This window comes from Hermetia illucens, chromosome 3 (genome assembly GCF_905115235.1).
Source record: "Hermetia illucens chromosome 3, iHerIll2.2.curated.20191125, whole genome shotgun sequence".
Classification (NCBI taxonomy): domain Eukaryota; kingdom Metazoa; phylum Arthropoda; class Insecta; order Diptera; family Stratiomyidae; genus Hermetia; species Hermetia illucens.
Window position 1 is genome coordinate 175,608,369 of NC_051851.1, and position 27,939 is coordinate 175,636,307.

At 43.9% G+C, this 27,939-nt stretch overlaps 1 protein-coding gene across 4 annotated transcripts in view; it reads right to left on the reverse strand.

The window, feature by feature from the left end:
* Positions 1 to 27,939, reverse strand: part of LOC119650585 (uncharacterized protein DDB_G0284459) — a 268,771-nt gene that overhangs the window by 186,320 nt on the left and 54,512 nt on the right. Inside the window, exon 1 of one of the 4 annotated variants that reach the window (XR_005249340.1) lies at positions 22,350 to 22,881. The exons of 1 other annotated variant lie outside the window; for it this stretch is intronic. The gene's annotated coding sequence lies outside the window, so the exon portion shown is untranslated. Of the gene's footprint in view, positions 1 to 22,349; positions 22,882 to 27,939 lie in introns of those variants that run through there. 2 more of the 4 variants (XM_038053418.1, XM_038053420.1) reach the window with 2 other exon arrangements.

A 27,939-nucleotide genomic window follows, 5' to 3' on the forward strand; every position in this document is an offset into this window, starting at 1 on the left:
ATTTCGAAAATCAATATTGACTAAGGCTAAGACTGAGGTAACAAAATTCCGATAAAAGTGTTCAATGTCGTCCGTCCTGTCGCTCTCTATGGTTCTGAGTGTTGGCCGACTATAAAAGACAATGAACGGCGTCTTGCAGTAATGGAGGCGAAGATGTTGTCTTGGACTAGTGGCATGACATGTTTTGATCACAACCGAAATGAGGATATCCACGATCAATATGGGGTTACATCGATGGTGGAAACTTGCCAGAGAGGCATCTTCGATGGTATGGTCACGTGATTCGCACTAATGAGAATTCACTTGCCAAGATTAGTCTGAACATCGAAGTCGATGGTAAGGGACCACAAGATCGACTGAAACAATAGTGACTTGATACGCTGGATGGGGATTCAAAAACCTCGCAATGGCGTCCAGATCAGGAATTTGATAGAGCCAAATAGCGAAATTGATCACGACGAGCCAACCCCGGTTGTGAACGGGACAAAGGCTGAAGAAAAAGAAGAAGAACACTAGAAGGGTTATAAAGTTATAATGGAAACGGTTGTGAGAAATACTCGGAAAATTTTTAAAGAGAAATGATTGCAGGCCAACTACATACTATGAAAAACCACAATTCCAAACTTTGTATATACACATTTTAATTTAGTGAAGATATTGAAGTGGAAGTGGAAGTATGAAAACCCTAATTTCGACATATTATTCTTCGGAATAGGATCCCTTCGTTATTTATACACGACTTTTACAGGAAATTAAATATAATTTGCTTAATCCGTGGACATGCCAAAACTACTTAAGCCCCCGATGATTGATGTTATTGATACTCAGCGCTGTGGATTTTTTCACGAAAAATTTTCCTTTGTCAAAAGAATGATCGATTGGGGAGTGAAGCCCAGACAAGACTCTCGAAATGTTCTGGCCGGTTGTGAATGGGACAAAGGCTGAAGAAAAAGATGAAGTTTTCAATGTTTCAGAGAGCGTTATGAGCGTAAATCCAGTCGGGAAAGGGTCTGTTAAATAATTAATCCCTTTCGACCCTCCGCACTCCCCAACTATCAAACAAATGTCAAAACTAAGACGGAAAGTACTAATCGAGACCTTTTATTTGATACCCCACATGACTATATTTGATGAAAAAAAAAATTCACACCCCCCTCTTGTATGTTTTTGCACATGTTCTGGCAGAATGAAGGCTTTGGAACAGAAGTCCGACCTGGAAGAGTCATCCTGCATTTTGTTTGGAGCGAAAATTGTTGAGTTGTCGGAATTCATCAAAGAAAAACACAACGTGCACCAAGCAATCAAGCATATGGTGAGAACCATCAGGGTTCTACTCAAAGATTTGAGGGAGAGCCCTAAAATTATTCCTTCGACGGTGACGCAGGTGACACCCGTATACTCATGGATGGCAGAGGAAAATGAGGTCTCGGGAAAAGGAAGACCAACATCCAAGACATCAGAAGTGCCCAAAATGCAAAAAGGCGTATCACCCGCTTTGAAGAAGGTGCCTAAAACCTCGGGAGGCGGGAAAATAGTGACTAAAACATGAAGGGAGCTGATATCTCCAAAGGTACACGACGGTTGGAGCAAGGTTGGACCAAAGAAGCGAAAAAAGAGGACGGGGAGAAGCATGGGTAGTATGTTCTATGCAGACATACAAAGAAGAATGAAAGCTGACCCTGATCTCAATGACTGGGGGTGGGGGTTGGGTGTAAACCGAATCCGGAGGAACCAAAAGGTAGATCTCATGCTGGAACTGGAAAGGTTCGAAAAGAGGAAAGTGGACCGCTTCTGCAGCCAAGTCAAAAATTTACTTAGGGAAAGTGCTTCCGTGCGTATTCAGAGGCATGCGATTGTAATTGTCAATTCTAAGGCGGAAATCTTCACTGCCTTAGCGGAGCGGTTCAAGCCATCCATTGAAAACCTTAGAAAGGCGTATGTAGGTACACAGCCAGTGACCACAAATGAGGTTGATCGGTCATTCAGGCTCTGCCATCTGCCATTATTCTCAGTTTATGAAGGCAGCTTTAGGCAATGCGGCTGATACTTTAATTGCTGGTTCTATCCTGGCATGGGGGAGATTGAACCCCCTTTTTCTGAAGTATCCGAGATTGCGTTTCCTTCTAGACCACAGTGGCCAGGTACCCAGAGTAGCTTCACCTTACTGAAGCTAGAAATAGAATTCAAACGGTTTCTACATTTCTAAACGACGTGATCAAAGGATACTGTACGTCCACTGTGCAGTCTGGAAATCTCTGCGTCTGCTCTACAACTGTTGGCATCAGGACATAAGCTCTCGGTCTTTCATTGCAAAAGATCCCAGCCGTTTTAACTGATCCAATGCAACAGATTCTATTAAATCGAAAACATGACTCCTGCAGCGGAAAAATGTAACGGCAGTCCTGCAGCTATATTAGTCTCGCAGCAAGATGTTAGAAGGACGCTTTCCAATGCTGTAAGTTAATTTGACCAACCTTTATGTTTTCCGACATAAGCTTAGTCTAATGTATAATGGAAAGCAGTTAGAAGGGAATGCCCGATAGGCGTGTAACCGGTTTCCTCGCACCGTACAGGCAGAGGTTTGATAACCTCGTATTTGATTTCTCTAAGAATTGCTGCATTTGGAGGTTCATTAGCTTCCACGTTCTCACCCATAAAAGAGCTCCTCTTAACATGTAGAGCAATCTTCTGTTTTCTATTAACACTTCCACTGGTTTGCGGTTTCAGGTTTGAGTAGATCAAATTACATCAACTGGCATCAAACCAGTTCCGTTCACGTCTTTGGCTTCCCTTTTTACTTGTTAGGAGAAGTTACCGACAGTTAGGATTTAGTCTATAGTCCGTCCCTTTGCTAGTGCCAATTCTCACACGAAAATTCCTCCACTATGTGCATTGTCCTTTTCAGCTCCATTGTGGGAAAGCGCATCGAAGATGCTGGAGTTTGATCTTTTCTGTACGAGTCGAAGAACGTCATTGTTCTTCGCTTTAAAAATAAGGATGATGCTCTATAGTTTCCTGATATGATTGAATTTCAATCGATCACGGAAAAAGTAGAGTACCATATAGTGACTCTCTCTGAGGACCTTCAGACTCTTTTAGTCCAGTTCGAATACTAAGCTGAATCCCTCCACGTTTGTAGATTGGTCTTTCCTGACATTTAACAACTTTAGAGCCTCTAATGTCCGAAGTCCATGCCCGGATTCTGTTCACTCAGTATACGGCTGATGTCCCTTGCATTTCTTCGAAAGCCAGGTATCCAATATCCGACATATTATCTCCTACGGAGTTCGTTATTCGCAATAATGAACTTGGGTCGACCGCCAGAATTTAAAGCTGGGGTTACATGCTGGAGCCACTTTAAGGCAGCCTTATCATTGCACTCAAAATGGGGGGGGCTAACACGAAAACATTGGTTGTAAATCCTTGGCTTCGTTCCAGGCTTCAGCATTTTTTCCACAGGCACTCCCCGGAGGATGGTAAATTGTCTGACATTTTGCATTCTTGAAGGATTCTCCGACGGTAGTGGTCAGAAAGGAGGCTGTAGCTTGTGCATACGTCTTCTCCCTTCCCGCCTTCGTGTCCGCTTCGTTGAAATCACCTTCGCTGATTTGACGACTTCTCGGCACACCGGACTTAACCCCCCGAAATGTTTGTACCGTTTTTTTTTTGGATAAAATAATTTTTAGTGCTTGCAGATACTATATTTCGGGAGTTAATTGTCCCTATCTTCGGCACGTTGCATTCTTGTATATCTACATGTAACGCACTCAAGCAGGGACCTATTGGCAATAAAAACTAAGCTTTTGTTGCCAACTCACATGGATTCTAGAACTGTTCTGGGTTTGGACCCACCCACCGACTGGTAGGTATAGGGTTGACAGGACGTTTAGCTGCTCTTATTTAGGATGATATAATAGCATCGGGAGTATTTTTTGCATTGATTATTTCTACCCAGAATATTGGACGTAGTGGCATGAGAACTTTACTTGTGTAAATTTGAACTGTCAAAGTTTCTTTTTTTCAAAGAGCTGTGTCCTAAAGGCGCCAACGAGAAAGGAAGCCTTGTTAAGATGAATTTTCCAGCTGTAAGGAGCTCGATTTTGTGAATGACCATTTAGTCATTGGTGTCTAATGCTGTCCCAAAATCGGTAATAATCATTTCAATGGTAGGGAGTGACCAAGTGCTGACAGACAAAGTTGATCTTATTTTAGAAAATAGGCAAATATCGGTCGTTTGTCTAGACTTAAGTACCAACAATTGAAAGAGTGAGGGAAGGGCTGGTTGGGTTCTTAGTTTGAAAGAAAGCTAGTAGGACGGGGAAGAGATGGGTCGTTTTGTAGTTTGGCTGGAAATTGTATACCTCAAAGCCACATTTACAGTAGTAGAAGCAGCTGCTTTTAGCATTTCTTTGTGTCCTGGAGTAACTTCGACCACTATACCTTGTTTAAGCTTTTGAGCTATAATACGTGGTTTCGGAGGTATTCCTATCAACTTAGCCGTCAGGGTAATGCTCGCTCTGCCGCCCTAGATGAGCTAGAGATCTGGTAATGTTCCTGAAGTCATCCTCCTATTTTGAAGGTTAGTGACTTAGCAGAATACAGCCCATTTCAGGTATAGGGGGCGAATCATTCATGTTAAGGGTAACGCTAGGGAGATAATCAGAACAAACTGATGAAGCCTGGGTGCGGTTGGTCTTAGTACTGTCATTTCGAAGCATATTAGATTGAGGGCTCTAGAAAGGACGAATTTTGTGCCGGTTTTGTAATTTTGTACTCAAATTTGTGCACAATTTTGCATTGACTTTTTCGTTTCAATAGATTCAGTCCATTTGCATTGTGAAAACCAATACGAAAACAACTTGCAACCTCCGAAAGGAAAACAATTTTTCAATAGCATACCCCAACAGAATATTTTGAAATATTTATTATCACCCTCCTTATCCCAAACATCCAGACAGACTGAAAACCTTTTCGCCCTTAGTATTTTATTCATAGCCTATCCTTATATGAATATCCTTGATCCCAATTCATCCCTTGAGTATTAGACAGGGCGAGAAAATGACAGAAATTTTCATGACCTCAGGCTTACTTCAGTTCTCATCCTCAATCCAAAAACCGAGCATGAAATAAAAGAAAACGAGAGAATTCCTAGGGCGCATAATATGTTGAAGTGCCTAGTCTCCTTTTGGTATATTGCTTTTTCTATTACCGTGCAAATATCCTTTGCCTTGTTTTTTAAGACTTTATCGTTCAAAGGATACTAGGAGTCTTCCTTCCGCTAGCCCGAGACCTGGGAGGAGAGACAGGACACACCTGTACTGTGCAGTATGTCGGGGGTTTCCTTTTATTTTTTCGCATATTTCCCATTTGAAATTTGAATGAGTTCGGAATAAATGCATGGAGATATGACGCAGTCTGATCCTTTTGGGATCACGTATTTTATTACAACTGGGGAGTAATGACTGTTGCTGGACAAAAGTGTGCAGACTTCATGATTGGTTTGGAGGATGGTATTGGGTGTGAGAGCTGCGTTGATAGACCTAAACCGTGTCCTTTTCGTCCTGAAATTTCAGGTAATAATTGAAATAATTCTGTAAATAAACATTCGAATCCTTTTGATCCAATACCCTAAATCGCATTGTGAACGGTAAATTTGAAATATTTTCCTTGCTAAAAGCAATTCTGCCAATCAGGATGGATATTTTCACAAAAAAATCTGAAATAAGCGAAAACACAATTGAGAAAAGCAAAAAAGATTCGATACAACTCAATTGAATCCTTCAAAACGAAATACCAAATTTCCAACAATTCGAATGAAATTCCAGGAGCTTTCGCTATGGGAAACGAAATGAATGGAAACATAAATCCTTAAATAGGATTACAAAGCCTTTAAAGTCGTAAATTCCTCTGGTGCCTTTTTATTTTTCGTCTTTTTTTTTATCCTCTTTTCGCACTGATTGTATTACATCCAGCGGCAGGACGATTCCTGACTTTCCGCCCTCCTCCCTTCAGATTTTGTCAAGTTCAAGGCTATCGTATCAATTTACCAAGTCCTGAGGATTGGCTTCCAGCATTTTTTCTGGCCTCACATTATTCGACTTTCTAGATCCTTTAATCTGATTAGCCGCGTATTAAAAAAAAAAGGCGAACAATAAAATATGTCCTGTTTCTGCTTTCGACAGGACGAATGATTGCTGGAAGATACGATTCCGCCTTGGCGGTAATTCGCTTTTTGGAATATCTGGAGAAAAGTAAGAGGAATTTAAGGACCAGCAGATGGATGAGTACTTAGCTGAGAACATAATGCGGCGAAATTGGTTATAATTTGGTCCTAAAAAGGAGAGAGTTATGGACTTTAAATTGAGGTAGTGAAGTTGGAGGCATAATTTCAAATTTATGGAGCACCACTTGGCTATGAATGAATTTAATGAAGGTGACCGCTGGGAGCTCTTCCTTAACGAAAGCTGCAGACGGAGAAGGATGAAGGCGAGCCTCCCGCGCCTAAAAACGGGGCAAATTGTACCAACTGGTGCTCCAGGTTGGGAGTTGGGTAGGACTGATATCCCTACACGGAAAATAATTCGTTACGAAGCCACAACAGGAGCCTCGGACTGGACGGATTAGACGGTCCATAAACATACATGGGCCTCTCCAGACGGAGCCACTTTCAACCAAATTGACCACATGTTGATCGAACGCCGCCACCTCTCAGCCTTGATGAATGTCAGAACATATAGGGGGGCCAATATAGACTCGGATCACTATCTCGTTGGCATGGTGCTCCGAGCTCGAATAACAATACCATACCAACACAACCCTCCACGACACCTATAAGAGGGAAATGGATGCCGCAGTAGCTGCAGTCAACAGAGGACCTGGAGATGAAGCATCAACAAATGATCTTCACAATCACCTGAAGAATGTTATCATGGATACGGCCACCAAGATATTTGGCCCCAGCCGCAAAAGGAGTCGGAACGGCTGGTTTGACGATGAATGTAAGCTAGCAACGGAACGGAAGAATACCGCATACCGAGTAATGTTGCATTCTCAAAGAATGCGGCCACGCGCAGAGACTTATCACGAACTCCGTCGAGCGGAGAAGCGACTTCACAGACGGAAAAAGGAAGCCTGGGAGAACCAACAAGTCTATGAACTAGAAAAGTACAGGGAGCAACCACACCAGGCCTGGAAGTTTTACCAACAAGTCAACAGGATGAAGCCTTATACACCTCGATGCTCATCCTGCCGAGACAAAGAGGGAAGTCTGATTTCCGACAGAATGGGCATTGATGAGCTACTGAACAACCAGAACATCGGCGAGTTGGAGGTCCCGCCAACTGAAGACGACGGACAAATACTGCCACCACCAAGTTTAGGAGAAACAGTCCGTGCAATCCATCGGCTAAAAAATCATAAGTCGCCAGGAGCCGATGAAATTACAGCCGAATTGGTTAAATATGGAGGCGACCAGGTACATCAAGTGGTTCATCAACTTATGCTCAAGGTATGGGATAGCGAATCAATGCCTGACAATTGGCAACGGGGTATTATCTGTCTCATACATAAAGAAAGAGATATCACACAGTGCAGCAATTATAGAGGTATCACGTTGCTGAGTACCATCTATAAGATATTCTCCACTATCTTGCTAGGCCGGATAGCCCCATACGCCCAGAACATCATTGGCCCATACCAAAGAGGCTTCACTCCAGGCAAATCAGCAACAGATCAGATTTTCTCTCTGCGGCAGGCGATGGAAAAACTGTTGGAATATGGACAACAGTTGCACCATCTGTTCATCGACTTTAAGGGCGCCTATGATAGCATAGCCAGGGTAAAACTGTACACGGCCATAAGGGAATTCGGTATCCCGACGAAATTAATAAGACTGACTAGGCTGACCCTGACCAATGTGCGAGGCCAGATAAAAGCAGCTGGATCACTCTCAAGACCATTCGACTTCAACAACGGTCTACGACAAGGGGATGTCCTATCATGCGTCCTCTTTAACCTGGCCCTCGAGAAAGTGATCCGTGATGCTGAGGTAAATGCAAGAGGTACGATCCTCTTTAAGTCCACCGAACTACTGGCCTATGCTGACGATATCGACATCATGGGAAGAACCACCCGAGACGTACAAACTGCCTTCATCCAGATCGAGCAAGTGGCGCGAGATCTTGGGCTGCACATCGATGAAGGCAAGACAAAATATATGGTGGCAACGTCAACACCGAAGACGAATCGACCAACAACATCAAACCGCACTGGTCAAACACGAAGAAGAATAAGGATAGGAGAATACAACTTTGAGACCGTTGACAATTTCTCCTATCTAGGGTCGAAAATCACAACCGATAACAGCTACGATGATGAAATCCGCGCACGGTTGTTGTCAGCCAACAGAGCCTATTTCAGCTTACAAAGACTGTTCCGCTCGAAACGTCTCACCATAGGGTCAAAGCTCTTACTGTACAAGACTATGATCTTGCTAGTCCTCATGTATTCCTCGGAAACTTGGGTTCTTAGCAAGAAACATTGTGAACTCTTGGCCGCGTTCGAGAGAAGAATCCTCCGAAGAATTTTTGGCCCCTACATGAGGATGGACGATTCCGTAGCCTACACAATGACGAAATCTATGAGCGATACCATGACCGTCCGGCTGTGGATAAAATCCGGCTCAATAGGTTACGGTGGGCGGGTCACTTAATCCGTATGGATGAGGATGATCCCACCCGGCAAGTCTATAAGGGCAATATCTATGGTCGAAAAAGAAGACCAGGCAGACCCTGCCTAAGATGGAGCGATGGCGTAGGTCAGGACGCCAGACAGCTTTTAGGGATATCGAATTGGTGGACCTCGACGCAAAACCGGGATGTCTGGAGTTCGTTATTAAGGCAGGCCTAGACCGGATACCGGTTGTTGCGCCGTTGATGATGATGATGAAAGTAGGGAAGTTAAAAGGACCAAGCTGTTTTGCATTATAATTTCGGCAAAGCCTAGGAATCGGGGAGTGAAAGTTGACTTCGAGCTCTGGGAAGGGCACGTTGAAAATGTCTGCGCTTCGTGTGTTATAAGACGCAGGACGGCAGGTGATCTCGTCAGCAGCGGAGCAGTCCATCAGACCCGAAAAAAGTTTAAAGAATGTGCATAGATCAAAATAGGATCTACGCTGTTGTAGGAAGGTAAGGTTCAGAAAGCGGAGGCGGGAGGGGTGATCCACACAAGGGAAGTTTTTCTTAAAGAAGTAGAAACGGGTGAATTTACGTTGCACATTTTGAAGGGCAAGACAATCACAGTTACGGGAGGGTGACCAGATCACGGAGCAATACTCGAGGGTATTCCTCATGAGGGAATTGAAAAAAGCTGAGGAGGGCTGGATGGAGTCAAAGTCAGAGGAGGAGCGAAGTATAAAGCCTGACAATTTTGCTGCTCGATTGATGACATCGAGGCAATGGGTGTCAAAGCGGAGCTTATTGTCGAAAGTGACTCTGAGGTATTGAGTGGAATTTAAGTAGGATAAGGGCTGTCCGTTAAGAGAGTAGGAGAAAGAAGTGGGTGAGGATTTTAGGGAGTAGCACATAGAGTGAAACTTTCTGACGTTTAGCGCTAAACCATTAGTCGAGCACCAACGAACCAGAGTGTCTAGGTTAGATTGAAGGGAAACACAATCCATAGGCGACGATATAGTGGAAAACAGCTTAAGGTCATCTACATAGAGCAAACAGGGACAAGTAAGGAGGGAAGGAAGGTCGTTAATAAAAAATAAAAATAACAAAGGACCCAGAATAGATCCCTGTGGGACTCCAGAAGAGGGGGAAAAGGAGCGGGAAGTACAGCTGTCAAAAGAGAAGCGGCAGGATCGGTTGGAAAGGTAAGAGTCAAGCCATAAAACAAGTGGTATGGGAACGTTTAGGGACGAGAGTTTGGATAGAAGTATCTTGTGATTTACAGTGCCACAGGCTTTCGCGAAGTCAGTGTAAATGGTATGCACTTCTTGCCGTGAATTTAGACATTTGGCGACAAAGTTGGTAAAGTTAAGCAGATTGGAGGCAGTGGACCTACGTTTAACGAAGCCGTTTTGCTTTTTCACAATGTGTTGGCCAAAGTGGGCGGACAACCAGTCGCTGACATATCTTTCCAGGATTTTGGAACAGGAGGAGAAGAGGGAAATGGGACGGTAATTCGTGGCAAGCGAACGATCGCCACTTTTGTGAATAGGGATGATGAGAGCCTCTTTCCACAAGCTGGGAAAATGATTCTCTTCGCGGCTTTTGTTGAAAATAAGAGATAGGGGAAGGGAGATGGACTTACTAGTTTTGAGCAAAAAGAGGTTTGGAAGACCATCGTAGCCAGGTCCGACATTGGCATCAAGTTTGCCAATGAGGTATTCGACAAGGATAGGGGTAAGAAGGGGAATGGTAGGCGATGTGGGGCAGGCTACATCCATTATTGGGAGGGATTCGGAGGAAGGAGGGGGAACATAGACTGACGAAAAGTAGCGACAGAGTAAATCACAAGAAAGTTGGGGGGAGTTAGCTGAGAAGCCAGAGAATTTAATGGAAGGAGGGGATAACTGGGCAGGGCAGCGGGAGTTGCGAATGTGGGACCAGAAAGGTTTCAGGTTTCCGCGCTTTAATGAGTCTTCCACGCTGGACAAATATTCGTTTCTGGACTTACGTATTAAGGATTTGACCGAGGAACGAAGGGATTTGAAAAAAACTGAGTCAGCAACGTTTCTAGAAGACAGGAACTTCTTTCTCGCAGTCTGTTTTTAACGTAGTTTTTTGTGAATTTCAGTGGTCAACCAGACGGGGTAAGAGTGTTAGCACTTAGGAGAGGAGGGAACGTAATCAGAAGATCAGATAAAATGGTATAGAAGGTGTTGAGTGCTTGGTCACATGTAAATGGAGAGAGGAGGGGGACCCAGTCGATTGACGCCAAGTCTGAGTTCAGACCTTCGAAGTTCGCCTTACGAAAGTTGAACTTGGTAGGCTTGCGAGCGACAGGAGAGTGGAGTCGGGATATCTGAACATCGAACTCGAGAGCAGGATGATGGGCGTCAGGGGCAACGTAAGACGGAGCATGAAGGGATTGGGAAAGACAACGCACAGGAAGGTTAGAGAGGCCAAGGTCAAGAGTGCGATCTAAGTGGTTTCTAGAAAGGTTAAACTGGAGGGCGCCACAGGTGTACATGAAAGTGGATAGAGGAAGAGAAGGGTGGGTCGAGTTATTAGGGAGGGAGGGAAGACCAGGGGTAATGGGCCAGGAGAGCATAGGAAGATTAAAGTCGCCACAGCGGATGAATGGAAGTGAGGGAAACAAAACGATTAGGGCCTCTGATAAACTGTCGAAGAAATCTTCGTACATAGAAGGCGGACTTAGACAGGGAATTTAATGGAGGTGATATAAAATGGCCCAACCGTTTGCTTTAAAAATTCAAATTCCACTCATGCAAACGTATAGCTAGGAATCTATCTACAAAGGACTTTGCATAGCGTTTGAACTGAAATGTATAGTGACAAGTATTGACAGACCAGATTCATACTTGAAAGCAATCCATTCCATTATTCAAACAAGAGCAGTATCCATATTTCCATTCCGCAAATTCCATAGTCGCGAAACCAGGTCATAGACCATATGCATCTCTTGTCCTGCATGCATTGCATTGCATACGGAAAATGTGCACGCGAGTGCTATTATTCGCTTGACCGCTTTTTCATTAATTCCCCGGTTTTTCACAACATCTCCCAGCTATCGACGTTCGACATGATAAGTCCACTTAATCCGTTCATTCTGAGAGCAAACAGAGCCCCGAAAACACTTTCCCGACTGGCCCTTCCCTCGGGAGAACCTCTCAAACAATCGCATCTACCCTCGCAATGTCAACAATATTCCAGCAATTTTGTGTTTGTCTGGAATACACACAAAACATTGTTTGACTCTGCATTTCAAAATGTTATGGGAAGCTTTGAAGTGAAATTTTACATAATTTCATTGAATTGGATACGTTCGAAACTTAGCAGCCAAGTGTACTGAAGTGAATTGAATTTTCCACCCACTTTTGGATTTTCCATTGTTAAGCGTTCATATGGTGGGTGGGTGGTTGGTATGGTGCAGGAAATTATCAAGCGATGCATGGAGGCATAATTGCATAGCGTCGTAAATATTCAACCTGCTTGGTATCGGATGATGATTATTTGAGGCCTGTTTTCCTCTAGGCTTTAGAATAATTTGCATTTAATGAGTTTATAACATTATGGCAGGAGCGAGTGGTAGGATATCATGGAAGGGTTGCCTTTTGCAATGTTTGAATGATGGTGGAAAGTTTATGGAGTATATTCGATGAGTAGGCTCCTTGTAAGTAGAAGTTTATATAGTCTATGGTTATGCACTATTTCATTGGTTAGAGCTTAGAAAGTTTTCTTAGAATCGGAAAATTTTTAATTTGGGGTGGCTCATTCCAGTCGAAAACAGCAGTTGAGGAAGTCCATCAGAAATTTAAAATGTAAACTACTTCATCCTTATTGGCTGCAAGGAAGTGAGGCAGATTTGGATATAAATTCTAATTAGAAAATAGATTTAATGTAGCGCCTCCTTGGATATGCACATATATCCTGGAACGTCACTGTGGTACCTCCTCTATTTTTTTAACTGCATATGTTTTCCTAGCATGAGAGGATACCCTTACATGGCGGGTCGTATGTCCAATTATTGCCTATTTGCCAATGATGCTGGGCAGTGCTACTTTAGCTCCTCCTGCTTATGACCCATTTACTATTTCTGTTTCAGTAAGTTACTTTATGACCCCCGTTCCAATTATTCAAATAGGACAAGACAACCCTTTGCTTGAAACCCTATCTAAACCAATTTTACTAGGAAGCTATCCTTTAAAGAGAGCATGGAGTTGATATATATGTCTTCCTCTGAAAAATTGGGAGGAACTGACCTGAGAGCTTGGACGACTACAATTAAGTTGCTGCACTTGGGGCATCGAGCTGTCATGTAAAAGATAGGACAAACAAATCTATTAAGTTTTGCGTCATTTGGAAGTCTTTTGCCAGCACATGTGGATTTCGAAACCAAATAATTTTATGATTTCGAAAGCGAGAGATCGATTTATGGAAACCAAATTGTCAGTCCCAAAGGTTTCTAGATCATCAACAACCCAGAACTTTCAAGAAAATACAACGGCCGATATGCAGCACCAACGCAACACTAATCAAAGGAGGCTGCACCGCTGTTGCTACGAAATTTGCGAAAAAGTGCAACGGCCGATGTGTAGCCCTTGCTTAACGCTATCGAAGGAGGCTGCACCGCTGTTGCTGCAAAGCTTTTAAACAAATGCAATGGCCGATATACAGCACTAACGCAACAGAAATCAAAGGAGGCTGCACCGCTCATCAGGAGGGTTACGAATTGTCGGCACCCAAAGGTGTTATTAGCGCTCCCATCAGGCAGGCTGAAACGCATGCTTCGTACAACTCGTCAAACGTTTTCAGCCTTGTCTTTATCACAGGCAGGACGACCTTACTAAATTCGCCTTTCGGGCCTAAGGCTTCGGTTCTGCATATCACACAGTAGCTTTTCTCTGATTCCTGTGGGTAGTACCCATCTTCTAGGTCTCTGATGGTAGCCTCTTTTCTGAAATTCTTAATTAGTTTTCAGCTAGAGATTAGTTCACTTGATACGCGGAAACATATGGCTGTTGAGTGGTCCTATCACAATCCCAAGAAATCAATGAAAAACGTATGCTTATTTCTGAGCAGAGTTCTCTCAAGCGTCCTATTTACTTCATTACGCAGCTAACTTGATGTCCCTTCTGGACAATTATCTATTCTTTGAGTAGTTAGATTTTTTTTGTTGGGGGGGGGGGGGGCGGGGTAGATGATCATCTCAGTATAATTTGAGAAGGCTTCTGTAATATTGACTTCGAAAGCGGTCTGGGAATGCACAAGAGGAATTTGAAGTCTTACCACATTCGTTAACAATATAGCCTTCATCTCCACGCTTTCTGCTTTGATCAAACCGATTGTAATGAAACTATCTTCGATTAGGGTAGTAACAACCAACATCAGTGGCCGAAGGCGACGTAGAGGGAAGTGCTATCCCAAAACCTAAAATAGATTAGGGTGTGCTCGCAAATACTGAAGTTCCATCAAAGCGCTCGATTGACACGTTTTTGCACGCCTCATTGAAAATCTGAGGTCGCGGATTGACTCCTCCCCTCCTCCTCCTCCCGTCGATCGCGGCACTCGAGTCCGGAGACTTAGAGGTTTAGGTCGCAATCTGGTTTATCTCGTTAGGCCGTCACGAATTTCCTTGTTCATTTGGTTATTTTTAAATCCAGTGCGGACTCACGCATCGGTATAGACGCGTTGATTTTGTGAAAATGACATGTGAGGGATCGAAGCGCTCAAAGGACTCTCCCTCCACCTTCCCGAGCCCGGCTAGCACAGAGGCATGCAAGAACGTGTCAACCGAGCGCTTTGATGGGGCATCAGTATTTGCAGGCCCACCCTCACGGTCACTTAGCCAGTTTCCTTTAGGTTTTGGGATAGCTCTTTCCTCTAGGTCGTTTATCCTTCCCCTTCTCTATTGTCAAGCCTGCCTATGCTTAATGAAAGTTGTAAAATATGTTTGCCAAGCTTCAAAGTAGGGTGGCTTACAGTCAATTATCCATACCAGAGTTTAAAAGCCTCAATATGATGAAAACGTTAATCGTATTAGAGGAACGCTTGGTTTAGCATTTTTTCGGAACCTATGCTCTTGTTAGGATTACGTCTAGAAGTAAAAGTGTCGTCAGTTTCCCAAGGTCAAGTATAATCGCTTGGAGAGCCTACTACCATTTCAACGGCGACATGTCACGTCCTTATAGTAGAACCAGGTGTTTAGTCCTTACGTTAGGAGCCTTGTCAATCCATTTTGATCTGACCTGCAAATGATGCAGATACTCCCGAGTTCACTTTTGTCAGAAAGTGTGATTTATCGCCTTCAGTTGGTACGACCGCTCGTATAGACTCCGTTGAGCCCTATCAACCCCAGGAATTGCAATTAATGGTCGTTGAACCAAAAAATGTCCCGGCGTCAACGCTTTGAAATCATCAGGATTGTTTGAAAATGGAAGTGGAACTAGAGGTCTTAAGTTCAGGCAGGCCTCCACCTAGCATGGTATAGACGCAAATTCATCCAATGTTGGAATTATTTTCGCTTGATCGAGTACGCACTTTAGGTGTTGTTTATCTGACTTCACTGCGGTCTCCCAGAGCCCACCGAAATATTACGTGGCTACAGGAATAGAATACCAGGTAAAACCGTCTTTCGCGGACATAACTTCCACCTTCTTCGTTACCACCCCTACCGCCTGCTGCATCTTTTTGTCTAATCGATTGATTGCTCCAACGAAATTAGTACCGTGATTACTATAGATCTCGGAGCAAAGACATCTTTTCGCAGTGAATCTCTTGAATGCTGCCAAGAAAGCTTCGATAGACGAGCTGCTAGTTCCAAATGCACATCCTTGGTCACCATGCATATGAAGACGCAGTAGTCTTTGGACATCCGTGTCCTGAAACGACTTGCTTAGTCTGCTCTGCAATGTAAAAATGAGGGGCTGAAGATGACGTAAAAGGCAGGAATGTTCTCCATCGGTTGCTGAATACCTTTTCAGGGATTTGACACAGGTCAGACAACGATGAAGCTCGTTTCGAAGCACATTCTGATTATTTAGAATCCAATATCGCTTCCTGAAATAATTGCGGACAGTTGTTACCCAGAGTTTTTAGAAGTAAGGGGGAGGGCAGAGGCCAACTCTTCACGATTGGGGTAGACGACGGATTCCTGGAGGCAATTAAATGTCGTAGCTGCCTCATTAATTGCCGATTAGTTAGAGAATCTGAACGACCTTAACATAGACCTTCCAAGGCTCAAGGCGGACGATGAAACACAAGAAAGTGCCATGTCGGAGGAGGAGGGCAATACTCCGGCATTGGAGAAGAGTTCGAAGCACTAACGGAGCCGATGGCGAATACTAAGTTTGCCCAGGTAAACCTCAACTCAATCATTCAAAAGCTGCAGTAATTACAAGGGTAAGTTCCAAGGATAACATTGAAATAGTGATGGCTTAAGGGTCCTTGGTGTATCATGGGTAGATTCGTGGTCTGCAAGGAAGAATTATGCAGGTAATTTGGGATTCCTCTTGTGAAAAACCAAGAGTTTGTATCATTCTCAAAAGAAACTTAAGATACATATATCTTTCAGAGTTTCTAACTGGAGATTTCCTAGCTGTCCAAGTTTTACCGGAAGCCGGGGGAAGACCTCAAGAGGCAGTCGTGGCATCAGGATACTTCCCAGCAGATGCAAGCCGGATGCCATCGAAATTCGATATTACACTAGCGAAGTTCCGTAAAAGGAAGGCGCTACCACTTCTTCTCGGTTGTGATGCCAACGCCCACTATCAGGTCTGGGGAAGCAGCAACATTGATCGAAGAGGCTAGTACCTTCTGAAATTCATCCTCTGTAATAAGTAAGAAGTACATAATGTAGTGAACACACCAGCATTCATGAGCAGCGCCAGACAAGAGGTATTAGTCATAACTCTAGGGAACACTCTGCTGAGTTACTTGGTCAAGAATTGGAGGCTGTGGGATGAGCCTTCAATGCCGGATCACAGAATAATCATATTCGATAGTGAGGCCAAATTGGAAGTAAATGGAATAATGAGAAATCCCAGGATAACAGGCTGGGATTCATACACAAGACATCTGAGTGACAGAACATGTTTCATCTACAGGTGAGCGGATTAGATCAAGAAACAGTGGTGGAAGGCCTCAACAAAGTCGTCATTGACACATATGATGCCAGCTGTCCGGCTAAGAAAGTCAACTTATAAAAGGATGTACCCTGGTGGAGCAAGAACTTAACCAGACTAAGGAAGGAGGTGTGAAAACCTTTCAACCGGGCGAAACAAACCGAGGACTGGCAGAGATACAAAAGGGCACTCACAGCGTATAGCAACCCGATCAGGAAAGTAAAATGAAAGAGCTTCAGGGAATTCTATGAAGGAATAGAACAAATCACAACTCATTTCCTGGTGTGTTACTCCACCGTGGAACGCTATAGGATTGCCCGACACGCAAACAATGGACAACTACTCAAATCAACCGGAGTAGATGGCATTTTCTCAGCACTACTGCAGACAGGCCTAGAAATAATTTCAGGTTTTCTTAAGAGTTGGAACAACTGGGACAACTATATTAGAACTAACGTTCTAAAGCGTAATCCCCTACATCACTGTCAGCACGCTCACCGGGCAGGAAGGTCAACTGAAACTGCTCTGTATCAGCTGACAGAGGTACTACAGGACACCATAGAAACAAAAGAAATTGCACTGTGCGCGTTTTTGGATATCGAAGGAGCATTCGACAACACATCGCACACAGAGATACAGGATGCCCTGAGCCGCAAAGGAGTGGGAAACACCCTAGCACTCTGGATGGGCAAAATGCTAGAAAGCAGACAAATAGAGGTACAAACACGTACAAATTCTATTATCATGAACACCACTCAAGGCTGTCCACAGGGCGGAGTACTATCGCCGCTGATGTGGAGTATGGTAGTGGATGAACTCCTGGACGTGTTAACTAATACCGGAATACAAGTCCAGGGCTACGCGGACGACATTGTTCTAATCTGTAGGGGCAAATATGAAGATACCCTATGTGATAGAATCCAAACTGGATTAAGGGTTACTAGTGCCTGGTGCAGGAAGGTGGGACTGCGGATCAACCCAACCAAAACCACCATAGTACCATTCACTAGGAGGCGTAAGCTGGGTCACCTGAAAGCCATAACATTACATGATATGGAGGTGAAACGAGAATTAGAGGTCAAATATTTGGGAATCACGCTAGACCAAAAATTACTCTGGAAGACACATGTCGGAAACACTTGTCGGAAAGCCACGAGGGCTCTGATGACTTGCAGATCCATAGCAGGAAAAAAAATGGGGTTGCAGCCCGAAGATACTACTTTGGATATATACTGCAATAGTAAGACCAATGATTACCTATGGAGCGGTAATCTGGGCAGAAAGAACCCAACTCAGCACACAAGTCAGGGAATTACATAAGTTCCAAAGGCTGGCTTGCGTGTGTATCAGTGGGGCAATGAGGACATGCCCAACGGCATCTCTGGAGGTCCTTCTGGGATTAACCCCTCTCCATCTGCACATACAGATGCAGGCAAGGAGATCAATATTCAGGATGGCCGGTAGCATGAGTGAGGCGGGGAGTTGCCTAAATCGAAGGAAGATTGATATCCTTTCTAGGCGGTATCCCGAATTACTGATACCGAGGGACAACATGACAACGAGGTTTCACTTCGATAAGAAGTTTGAAACACGTTGGAGTAACAAGGCAAACTGGGAGAGCGTGGCTGCGACATACGGCTTAAACCAGCAACTGATTACTTGGTACACTGACGGATCCCTCACAGCAGAGGGAGCGGGTGCCGGTGTCATTGGTCCAAGGAAAATGTACTTTGAGCCAATGGGCAGGTACACTAGCATATTCCAGGCGGAAATTTACGCCATAGACAAATGTGCCTCCTTTAATCTGCAAAGGAACTACAGGGGGCAGATCATAGCTATTCTCACCGATAGCCAAGCAGCGATCAAGGCACTTAGGTCCAACCAGGTGAACTCTAAACTGGTATGGGAATGCCTTGAGAGACTGAATACACTCGGCTCGTCCAACAAGGTCTGGATACTTTGGGTTCCAGGCCATGCTGGGCTGGAAGGCAATGCGGCAGCGGATGAACTAGCCAAGAAGGGAGCAGGGATGCCTTTACACGGGCCAGAACCCTTCTGTGGAATCGGAAACGGTTTCATGGCTATGAATCTAAGAAACGAAGAGAAACGGTTGAGGGAACTATATTGGGCGGGCCTACCAGGGATGGAGCAGTCTAGGGTGCTAATTGGGGGATACGAACCCATGCGCACAAAGGATTGCTTAAACCTCACCAAAAAGAACCTTCGAATCATAGTGGGAATTCTCACTGGTCATTGTCGGCTGAACTACCACCTAGGGAAGCTAGGGATATCTACGGACATTGCCTGCAGGTTCTGTGAGGAGGAGGACGAAACCTCTATGCACGTCCTGGGACAGTGTCCGGCACTTGTGCAAAGTAGGTCGATACATCCGGGAGAACACTTAATACCAGATGCAAAGCTGAAACTTCTGGAAGTGGGGAACATACTAAAGTTCCTAACGGTTACAGGCCTGCTTGAGAAACTATGATCAACAGGTACACTATAACCAGTAAAAGGGGCACAATAGTTCTTCAAGGACGCGGTGCGACTTTCCCTTAACAGAATAATAAATAAGAGTTGGAAGGGGGCAAGAGCAATATTTATTCCGAAAGCGGATAAAAAGGATTCTTTTCACTTTTAATGTTTCAGACCAATCTGCCGGACATCGTTCGTATTTAAGACGGTGGAGAAGGTCATAGACAACTATATTAGAACTAACGTTCTAACAGGAAGTCTCCTACATCCATGTCAGCACGCTTTCTGGGCAGGACTAACAAATGAAACTGCTTTATATTAACTGACGAACGTATTATGGGTGCCATAGAAACGAAGGAAATAGAACTGTGTGCGTTTTTGAATATCAAGGAAACGCTCGATGGAAGTGAAACGTGTAACACAGGTGACATATTTGGGAATCACACTAGACCAAAAACTATTCTGGAAAACATATGTTGAAAAGGGCTCTGATGACTTGCAGGTCCAAAGCAAGGAAAAAATGGGGATGCACCCCGAAAATGCTGCACTGGATATACACTAATTGTAAGACCAATAATTACCTATGGGAAGGTAATCTGAGCAGACAGAACGGAACTCAGCACTGCGTGTGTTTCAGTGGGGCAATGAGAACCTGCCCAAAGGCATCGATAGATGTCCTTCTGGGATTAAATCCTCCCCATTTGCACCTACAAATACAGGTAAGGAGAGCAATCTACAGAATGTTCCGCAGAACTAGTGAGGGAACTGCTTAAATCGAAGGAACTTGATATTCTTTCTAGGCGGTACCGCGAATAGTTGATAACAACAACGAAGGTCCACTTCGATAAGGAGACTGATAGAGTAAACGGGCAAACTGTGAAAGCGTGATATTGACATACGGCTTAAACCAGCTACTGATTACCTGGTACATTGAGAGACCTTTTACGGCAGAAGGAGCAGGTGTTGGAGTCTTTGATCTAAGAAAAATCCACTTTGAACCAATGGGTAAGCAGACCAACATATATATGAGACGGAAATATACACCATAGATATATGTGCCCCCCTCCAACTTCGAAAGGAACTATAGGGGGTATCGCATTGTTATTCTAACCGACAGCCAAACGGCTATTAAGGCACTTAGGCCTTACGGGGTGCATTCCAAACTGATGTGAGAATGCCTTAACAGAATGAACACGCTCGGCTCGTTTAGTAAGGCCTGAATAATCTGGGTTCCAGGCCACATTGGGCTAGAGGGTAATGAAGCAGCGGAAGAGCTGGCCAGGAATGGAGCAACGACGCCGCTATACGGGCCAGGGCCGTTCGGTGGAGTCGGAAATGGATTCATGGCTACGACGTTGAAAAATGAAGAGGAGTTGGGGGTACTTTTCTTGCCCAACTTACCAGGAATGGACCAATCTTGGGTGCTCATGGAGTTATACGATCCCAAGCACTCATAAGATTGCGCAAACCTCCTGAGGAAGAGGGTCTGGATTCTACTCACTGGTCACTACCGACTAAACTATAACCTAAGAAAGCAAGGGATATATGCTACCACTTCTCTACTAAGTTGGACCCTTCCCCAGAATAATTTGCTACCAGCAAAATTCATCTCAAGCTGTTATGTTGCAGTGGTCTATAGAGCAGTTTGCTGAATCGATTGGTACGACTTGTGATATGGGCGTCACCCACAACAATTATGAAATCCTAAAAGGAGGTCAACTGAAAACAATTGGGTGGAAATTAGATCCTCGATGAATTAAGTCTGTAACAAATAGGACATCAGAGAAAATAGGAGAAGGTTGGCAAATAAAATAAAACCCAGTCAAAAATGAGGAAGCCAAAAGGATCAGGGAATTAAACCGCGGTCTCTAAGCCAATAAGCGAGTAAAAACTAATAGGAAGGATGCTTCTTGTCTTTACTGACACCGTTTGAAAGAAATAGTGAACAAATCTGGTTTGCTGAAGACTGGATCCTAAAAGATACGTAGAAGAAGATTTTAGTTAGAACAAGTTCGGGATTACTGAAATGCAAGTTGGAGTTCATTCTTTTTTTTATTATACCTTTTGGCTTCCTGGGGAGTCCCCTGGTTATACAAAGGGACCGAAGTCTGCAGCTATTCTTAAAAGTAATCAACCCAAATTTAGGCCCTGATATATTTGAAACGTACAGAGCACATTTCAAAGAAAAATTAAAGAGGCTATGATTCAAGGAAAGCAGCTTCAATTTGCTAACAGAGGGGGGTTTTTGCAAATGAAAGCATTTTATATTCAAAAAGGAGGCATGTGGAATTCCATGTTACACGTAAGCTAGACCTTGAGAATAGTAAAAAAATGAGGAGGTTCTCTTTTACCTCTCTTAGCTTCAACTTAGCTAAACCAGCAGTCAAAGAGTTTACTAATTAGGTAACAATCCGAAAATGAATCCTGAGTGATGTCCTTTTCGATTATCTTATCACTCCATTTGCGCGGTAACCCTATCCTCCAAAAGGACTCTTCCTTTACAATCTACTAAATTTCCTAATATAAAATTCATTGTCTAACCACTCCAGTCAAGGATTCATTCATAAACTATCAAATAAAAAAAAACTGTGTCAACAATTTTAAACACAATGATCGGTCATTTTCCGGAAACTCCTAGTGAGCCTCTTCCTTCCATTCACAAACTACACACGGAGCAGTTTTTCCACGACATGTGAAAGCCAAGAAATAGGAAAAATCAATCGACCGAGCACCGAAAGATGGGAGTAGACTTTTTGTCGAGCCGCTCGTAAAATGAGGGTTGATAGATTCGTCCTTCCTAGTAGAACGCGTTACTATATTACAAATGTTGCCGCTTTCGCCGCTGCCTTAGGCGACATACGACTGCGGATATTGCGATTTTCGAATATGAAATGAGAAGGGTGGAACATATGTGCATATGCGTCCGGAAGGCGTTCTAAGTTCAAGGGCAAGGGGTTCCCCAATTTCGTAAGAGGAGACGTATCGTAAACCATTAAACTTGATCCCTTTCAGCTAATGCAATGTGTTACAAACTCGGAAGTTAATAAATTGGGTTTACGCTCACCGAATGCCATTTTGACAGGTTTTTATTAGAATCAGCGCCACAAAAAACACGTATTATCCTTTCAAGTCATTCACTGAGTCTCAACGGAATCACTTTGACACTTCCACCGAATTTCAGATAGTTTTTACCACCAGAATCCGGAAAATAACTCCACAGAGCACTAGGATAATTCCATAAACATTCCGTTCCTTCAATCAAATTTTACGGGGGTAGTTTTATATCTACTTCACACGCTGTAAAATCTCGACTTTAATTATTATTTCCACGTTCACAATTGACTCATTTCCCTGAAACATTACATGACACACTTCGAACGTCTGGTCAGGATGGACTAAGGGTTGTTGGGCGCTACACTTCATTAGACAGACTCTATGCGGCAGTCATGCTTGTTTTTGGGGGTAGTTGCCTTGCTTTCGGTACCACGTATCCGAATTATCCGACACTGGTTGAAGCTCTTTTTCTACTGAAATGTTGGTAGTACCCTCCGTAGTACGGAAATTTATTTTTTAAACTACCACAAACACCCCCTCGATGTAATGCCCATAGGTTAGTGTGGATGCAGTTCATAAAGTTTCTTATCCTTGCGAATGGTTAGGGTAGACATTTTGTAATGACAGCAGGATGGAAATAGTTAGATATGTAGGGAAGCATGGCAGGTGCGAAGGAAATAGAGAATTGAGGGTGTTTTGGAATGTTACGAGTGGATTATGCAGGCTGTGCTAAATAAGGGGTGGAATGTGAATGAGAGCGCAGTGCGTATTGTGAGAGCTTTCGGTTAGGGTGAATTTGTGGATGATGATTGTGGGAGTTTGATTATTGCAGACAACCTTATTTCGTAATAATATTTTTCATTTTTGGCCACAAACTATTCAGAGGACTTCCATGGATATTTCCAGTCAAAGAAAAATATTCATCCCTTGAAACCAAACTCGGATTTGGTTGGTTGACCAGCTTAAAAATTTGGGGGAAAGCTCAACGCTTTTGTGTCCTAACTAAGTGTATCGCATACACAAACGTTATGAAAGTTTATTTAAGGGTGTATTTCTATGAGCTCCACAGAATTCTCATTCCTTTGAAAACAACCCTTAGAAGGAAAGTTGCCGAAAGTTGTTGAACTTTGCTGCCGAATTGTATTCACACAAAATGCTTTTTGATAGTTGTTCCCATCGTTGCTGAAGAAATGGAGTAGAATCCCTCGCTACTTGGGGGAGGATTCTCATTGAAATATTCTAATGAAATCCCTAATTTTACTCGGTTCGAAAAGGAATTGCAGACAGCTCTTATCGTTATTCTACCCTTTTCCAATCACACTCTATTTGAGGCCTACAGCAGGTGGATGAACACGATGACGAACGTAAACCCTAATGACATCGGCGTGAGGAACGGTTGATTTTGATCAGTTTTCTCGCAGCATTATAGGACCACTTCGCTCTTAAGTCTTTAGAACTTGGTCATCACGGTTAGACCTTGATGTATGTCACTTATAAATATACTGGCAGTTTGTTTTCCGTGTTTACGCTGCCATCTACCGAACATACTCAGGGGCAGTTAATTCACGCTCTACCTAGATATAAGCCCCTTTGTATCATTCCATCACTCGGGCGACGCTTCAACAGAAAGCTGGATCTTGCAAAAGGAGGAGACGCGCTCTATGCCATCGCCATAATCTTTATGCCCTCAAAGCTCTACTTAGAATCCACCGCCCTAGCGCGAGTGCGAGTTGTCCAACGATCTCATTAAGGTTCCTCTCTGCGAAGGTTTCCGAAATCGCTTTGCTAAGTCAACAGCCTCACCAGATAGCTAGAACCGATTCCCCGGACCGAACCGGGAGGAACATTGATCGAGGATGTCATCCATCGTGGATCCTCCCTTTCGTTAGTCTCTATTTATTTTTCAGAATTCAGTGCGGACACACTTATCGGTGAAATGACATGTGAGGGATCGAAGTGTTCGAAGGACCTCATTCTCAACATTCCCAAACCTGGCTAACACAGGGGCGTGCAGGCACGTGTCGACGGAGCACTTCGATGGAGCTTCAAAATTTACGAGTTCACAAGCAATTTCGGGGACTAAGGATGATCGTTTCAGTACCAGAATTTCAATTAGTCAATGCAGTTTCCGTGGGCTTCTTGTTTCCTGATCGGGTTGGTGAAAAGCCGACATGGCCTTGCGGCCTATGTATGGGTTATTGTGAACCTTCTACATAGAAGGGCTTTGCTTATTAAGCTGGAGTAGCCCCCGTTTCACCAAAAGTTTGGAAGGCTAACCTACCGTCTATCCCCGGTTTGACACTCACCATAGCCTGTCTCCTTGATTTAAGGAAATCGACTCTGTATGGCAATACAGACTTTTGTATAAGCTTTCCGAGATCCTCAATTTTCATCCGCACTTCTGTAAGTTAATTCTTAGCTTTCTGGACGGGTGGGAAACCATAGTCAGTATCCAGCAACACCTTTCCACGTCCTATACTTGCCTCGCCGGCAATTTCTCAGGACTCAGTCCTTTCTGAAACCTTTTTCGCCTTGTTCACCGCTGACAATTTCAGCACGTTTATGGGCCCTATTCTGGCCTGAACCTCTCTCCAAAATCCGCGTGTACACGTGGCATAAAAGTTTTCCTGAAGGACACGAAATGATGGAAAATCAATGCTGCGATCGGCGTCCTCGAACTCGCATCACAAACGAAAATATCCGTGCAATTAGCAAGCTTTTGGAGGGAGACTAGTACCTCACCGCCGACGAAATAGTATCTTCAGTAGGTGTAAGTCTATTGTCCGAGAGGAACTTGGATTTTTGAATACCTCAGCACGATTTGTTCCGCAGCTGATAATTCAAAAATGCCGGTATGAAAATTTGTCAGAGGTTATTGGCTTGTGATGCTAAAGGAGGGGAAGGTTTTCTCGGTCATAGGATGAGACATGGGTTCACCACTACACGCCTAATTAAAAGCAAGCGACCCGAAAGTGGCAAATAAGGCATGAGACTGCACCAATAAAGGTGGAAAAGCCATGAGCCTCAAACCCGACATTTTTGTTTATTATTGTGTGAACTGCGGGACAAAACTGAACCTAAATTTCATAGTAAGGAAAGGGAGTACTGAAGAAGGGCACAAGTGGTTCCCGAAATATCGATATACGAAAAAGAGAAACCGTCCGTTATTTGTACTAAAAGGCAGGGTTATTTAATCATAAGCGTCATCCTCTTCATGACGATGCACGTGCTCACACGGCGCGCATGTTTCGATGCTAATTGGAAGGAATTCACTGGGGTCATATAAGACATCCTCCATATAACCCAGATTTGTCGCCGTGTAATTATCATCTGTCTGGTCCATTGAAAGACGCTCTTAGAAATCAATCTCGATAAATAGATTGAACTCTTTGTGTGAAATTGGTTAATGACTCAGAATGCAATTCGCCCAATAAGCCCAACCTAATTTTTGACGCGATTATTCAGTGGTCATTTGGCAACGCAATATGGTAAATCTGCATCTGTCTCCCACCTGTTTAGATGTGCGAGATTTCTTGGCCTCCTCCAGTCACCTTCTTCTGGGTTCCCGATCATGCCAAGGACTCGCCAGGCTGAGCTCTGTGCTTAGAAACAGTTGATGTCCCGTTGGCGATTGTGGAAGGTGAAATCTACTCTTACTGCTTAACAGCCCATGACTTCAGGTAGCGAAGACTCACTACTTGCAGCAAGTCGAGCAGGATCTGACTCTTGTATGGCAACATGCAATGACCAGAGCTTTTAGGCCAGACACGTGCAAATGTATCCATGGACACTGGCCTGTAGGGATCCGTGCCGCAAGGTTCAAAATACCCTCTATTTCCCACTGCCAAAGTTGCAGAGCGGAGGAAAAAACCCTCTAGCTGGAGCCTGGATGTGGACACTAAAAATTCCTTGGGGACCTCAAAGAGATCTGTAGCTTCGGAGTGGGAGAGCTCCTAACCTACGAAAATATTACGGGCTCGCTCTAAAAATTTGGTCGGATTGTGTTCCCCTGGCTCTTTCCGGAACAGTCATGGTCTCAGATAGCACTGGAGTCAAAACGGTGGACCACAGTCCTAATTAGGCCCCTCAGGGCGGCCGCTGATACCTACCTTTCTTGGCATAACAGGAGAGCATAATTTTTGGTGAGAATTTTCTATTTCTAGCCGATCCCGAAAAGGACATGTTAGCACTTTAATTGAAAGAGATATATAAAATATGACAGATGCAGCTTTCGTTGAGAGATGTTACCACTTGCATCAACATTTTTTCAGAATTACTACATTAATTTCCACCAAAAATTACAATTCTAAAAATTGTTCTTTCCGTTGTTATTTAATCACTGAAGAGCAGTTCGAATCAATTTTAATGAAAATTCTATCATTTATCTGAGGACATGGTTATTGTGTGACTCTCATCCATTGATACATGGCACGACTTTCAGAATCTGTGATAATTCATTCCCAGAGAATTTCATCACGAAAATTTCATATCATAATTGAACAATTTATCTTGATGGTTTTATGGATGGAAAATTAATCGTTTTGATGGTAATTGCATGATTGATCTACTTTGGAATTGTTGATTTTACGATGCAGGATATTTGTCTGTTTGTTTTTATTCATTATTATGATTGTTTGATTATAGCGGAAAAAGGCTTCTGGAAAAATTAATCAATTTCATTGGTAGTGATTTGAACAACATAAAATATGCGAATATGGATAATTAAATGTAATACAAAAAGTTGGATAGTTTTGATGCTCTTTTGAAGTTACTTTCTTTCTGTCAAAAACATGGAACCCAGGAGCTCGGCATTTCAGCTATGAAAGGATTTGTGTACTTATTATATATGAACTCCCTCGATGATTACCTACCTTGTCGTGGTGAGGTAGCTCAGTAAGGAAGATCCTCCAGGAAACGGGAGGTGACACCTGAAGCCAAGCGGTAATCAAAACCCCAAGCCAAGGTGTGACTACCGTGCCGAAAGCTGAATGGTCACAAGGGTTAAGATGTGGCCGTAAACGGTGAACTCTGGGTACCAGGCGACCCCCAGTTTCAACTAGCCTTGTCTCGGCAAAAAGGGGCGCTGCCGAGATCGACTTACTTTCCCCGGAAAAATTGAGGCCATGGCAGCCAACTATGAAAAAACAAAAAAACAAAAACATAAACATAAACACAATTAAACTTCGATCGTGACGATCCAACCCCGAGGAAAGGGGCAACCCTGAGCTCATCGATGGAGAACCTGAGTCTAGACTCGGATTCCCCGCTTATTCAAGTGGGAACCAATTCAATTGGGACCCAGTCCTTAACGGATGAGCCGAAGCAGGCCCCTTCTGTCAGTACTCCTGACCCCAGGCTCCAATCGGCGCCACCTGCTGAGGCTAAAGTCTTGCCCATGGGTAAGCACCTGTCCACGGACAGCAAACTGCCTTCGGGCAAACTGCCTTCGGGCAAACCGCCTTCGGGCAAACCGCCTTCGGGCAAACCGCCTTCGGGCAAACAGCCTCCGGGCAAACCGCCTCCGGGCAACGCACAACCAACGAGCTGTGCCAAGGTTGAGGGGAAAGGAGCGTTCGAGGCACCTGCGGCTAAGGGGAAAC